Source organism: Orcinus orca, chromosome 15 (genome assembly GCF_937001465.1).
Source record: "Orcinus orca chromosome 15, mOrcOrc1.1, whole genome shotgun sequence".
Classification (NCBI taxonomy): Eukaryota; Metazoa; Chordata; class Mammalia; order Artiodactyla; family Delphinidae; genus Orcinus; species Orcinus orca.
Genome location: NC_064573.1, coordinates 59,495,250 through 59,499,212, shown reverse-complemented (window position 1 = coordinate 59,499,212; position 3,963 = coordinate 59,495,250).

Below are 3,963 nucleotides of genomic sequence, written 5' to 3'. Positions count from 1 at the left end.
GACTACCTCCTCCTCATCTGCACCCAGGGAGCTTTGGGGCACAGTCTGCAAAAAGCTTACAGAAACGAAGGCAAAGGGCCTGAACTCAGAATCACATGGTCGGTCCTCCCCTGGTTCTGCAGCCCATTCGATTAGGACCTTCCGTGCATGATTTTATGGCTTAGAATCTTCATGTGCCCTGCCTATGCCGCACAGCTACTAGGAGGACAAAATGAGCTAATATAAGTGAAGGTGCTTCTTATACCATAAACCTACGACCACCACATAGAAGTAGTGTATGTGCAGCTTGAAGAATAGTGAAATGTTATACTGATTTTGCTGTTTTTAACAATGAAAGATGCTAATACCAGTTGTCTCAATAATTACATTACCATGAGAATAATGAACAACTTGATATTCTTCCCACTTTAAGGAGGATGTTTAATTATAGATAGGAACACGGTAGAAATGACCTAAATTTAGAAATATTACTTCCTAAAGCAGTAATTCATGACTAAGATTACCCTACATAGCACTTAAATTGTGTGAGCGTTCAACTGACCTATAAGTAATAACTTTCCAGTTTATGCCATAGTAAAATGTTTTTCCTCATAGTTACACACTACTTTCATAACAAAAACAACTTTATTTTCCTGTTTGTAAAAGTAACGTGTATTCATAAAAATTCAAAGGATATACAAATATAATAAGTAGCAAGAGAAAATTATTCATCAATATCTTCCCTTTACCAACATCAAAAAAATACTGTAAAAATAAGTAAGACTTGCAAGTAATTATAAATATGTCTTATAACAGGCATCACTTGATGAGAATTTTAAAATCCCTAATACATGGGATTATTTCAAAAGACGGTTTCCACATTGCAAAAGCATATATTGTTGTTTATGAGACATCTCTAATTTATCAGCCATTAGTTCTTTTTGCCCGTGTGTATTTGAGAAGATCATTCTTTTCAATTGAAAAATAAGAACTAAAATACCCACCAGATGTTTCAATAACTTTACAATATGTAGAACAACTAAGAGATATAGAAATTGTTAGCACAGGGAAATGACACAAGGACCCACGGTATTTCTTAAATGTTATATGGAAGGGGCATGAAATAAAGATTCATGGCACATGCTAATTTTGCAGATTGTTAATAAATACAGACATTATGATACATCTGTATTGCCACAGGAAATAGCCAAGAGATTACTAATTTTAAAGGCCAGGCTGTCAGCAAGAACGGAGCTGAAATCCAGGGATGTTCCAAGAAAAGGGAGAAGCATGCCCGGAGCACTGAGAAAACTTTCAGGCTGAATTCATGTGAATTATTGGACAACCCTGGGTTTCTAAATTCTTTGGCATCTTATGTGTAAGATTAAGAAAGGGCTACTCCTGTTCTATATCTCCACCTAGTGGACAATGGCATCCATGCTCTGGTGCACTGGCTTCAGAGAGAGGCTTGCTCGCCCCAGTTAGGTAAGGAGCTGATAAATATTGTTTGGGACACCGAAGATGAATTACCCTTTGAGTTTTAGTTTGGGTTTGGACTTTAAAACGTCTGCTTAATGAAGCAAATCTGGTATTTCATCATCTTTTATTAGCCTGTAGGAAAAAAATAAGCGGCATTTATAAGCAGCATCTCTTCCTCTTTTCAAGAATTAAAAATACATAAGGGTGTTAATATTTCCACTGAGTTGCCATTAATAATTAATTTTTTAAATCTCTCTTTTTGTCCTCCTCCCCCCCAGCTCTTCCTGCCTACTTCACAAGTCTTTGATACCAGCTTCAACGACTTGACTGTTTGTTCTAAAGCAAAAAACAATTCAGATCCCCTTGCAATGTAATTCAAACTGTGGTAGCATCACATGAGTGGATCCTGACATCAGTATAGGGGGTCGTGTCCAGGATTAAAAAATAAAATATCCATTTTTCATTTTTTGAGGAGTCTACACACTGTTTTCCACTGCACGATCCCACTTACATGAGAAGTAATCCAAAATAGTCAGACTCCCAGAAACAGGAGGGGAGTGGTGGTTGCCATGGGCTGGGGGGTGGGGTGAGAAGTGGGGGTCAAGTTTCAGTTACACGAGATAAGTTCTGGAGAACTGAACAACATTGGGTCTGTAACTAACAACACCGTATTATGCACTTAGCATTTTTAAAATCAATTAATTTATTGTTGGCTGCATTGGGTCTTCGTCGCTGTGTGCAGGCTTTCTCTAGTTGCAGTGAGCGGGGGCTACTCTTCCTTGCGGTGCGCGGGCTTCTCATTGCGGTGGCTTCTCGTGTTGCGGAGCACGGGCTCTAGGCGTGTGGACTTCAGTAGTTGTAGCACGTGGGCTCAGTGGTTGCGGCGCACGGGCTTAGTTGCTCCGCAGCATGTGGGACCTTCCCGGACCAGGGCTCGAACCCATGTCCCCTGCATTGGCAGGCAGATCCTTAACCACTGCGCCACCAGGGAAGCCCCGGCCCAGTCTATTCTTTGCCTTCGACGTGAGGATAACGTCGGACAGATCTGGAATCCTCCTGTGATGGGGCACAACCTTTGGAGCAGGACAATCCTGGTTTTGAATTCCGATGCAGACACTTCTCACTGTATGTCAGCCTCTCTGGTCTCAGCGTCCTAATCTGAACATGAAGCTGTTCATTATTACTGTGTGGAGCTGTCATGAGAAACACGTGGATGATACAGACGGTGTGCCCATCACATGCAAGGAGCCAGAGTTGCACTGACATCACTTCATGTAGTTCTTGTCTACCTCATCGCCCTAGATTTCTATAGCTTAAAATTGCAAATATCCCTAAAAGAATTTAAAGCTTGAATCCCAATAACGATTGCTTCTTCAGGGTGGTCCAGTGAGAGCCTGAACTCTGCATTCTCTGATTCTGTTTATGGCTGCGTTTATTATAAATCTCAGTGAAAGTGTTTTCCTTGTTTCTGCAGTGCCTTCTTTATTTTACAAAGAGCAGGGGTCTCTTGTGGTTTTTCTTCTTAAAGTGGGATACCATCGTGGGGGTGCTGACCACCCAAACGGAACGAGGGCGTTTCCTGTGAGCAGAGCAGGCCTGGGGAGAAGATGAGGACCCAGCTCCATTTGTTTCAAATTGAGGGGTAATTGAAATATAACATTACATTAGTTTCAGGTGTGCACCATGGTGATTCCATAGTTGTAAATATTGTGAAACGATGGCCACAGTAAGTCTAGTTAACATCCATCACCACAGGTAGTTACACATTTTTTTTCTTGTGATGAGAACTTTTAAGATCTACTCTCTCGGTAACTTTCAAATATACAGCACAGTATTGTTAGCTGTGGTCACCATGCTGTACTTTCCATCCTCAGGACTCATTTACGTTATAACTGGAAGTCTGCGCCTTCGACGCCCTTCTCCCATTTTGCCCACCCACCCTGTCTCTGGGCACCACGAGGCCTCTCTCTGAATCTGTGCATCCAGCCACATTTTACATCCTCTCCCTTCAGCCGGGGTCTCTCTTCAACCCCTCTGCTCCCTCCTCTTTGCTCCTCCAACCCGCTCAGCCTCACCCCAGGGGAACCTGAACAGACAAACTGTTGCTAAAAATAGTACCTGTCTTACCTCCTGAGGTGGGGGGGGGTCCTGATGAGGAAGTGAGAAAAGAAGGAGAAAGCTGTAAGAACAGTGGGGTCACACCAGTGTCCAGTGTTGTTTTCACGTTCTGAATCCATCTCAGAAATGTTAGCAATGCAGTAAGGTCTGCTAACCTGGGCTCCCTGGGTCTGCCACTTACCAGCGGGGCGACCTTGGCAAACCACGTGAAGCCTCAGTTTCCTCATATCTAAATTGTGGAAAGTAGTACCTCCCATTCACAGGGAGCTTTAAGAATTAAACACATAATGCATGTAGACATGTCAAAACAGATCCCAGCCACAGTAAGTGGTTACTATGGACTGAATGTTTATGTCCCCCCCAAAATTCACAAACTGAAGCCTAATC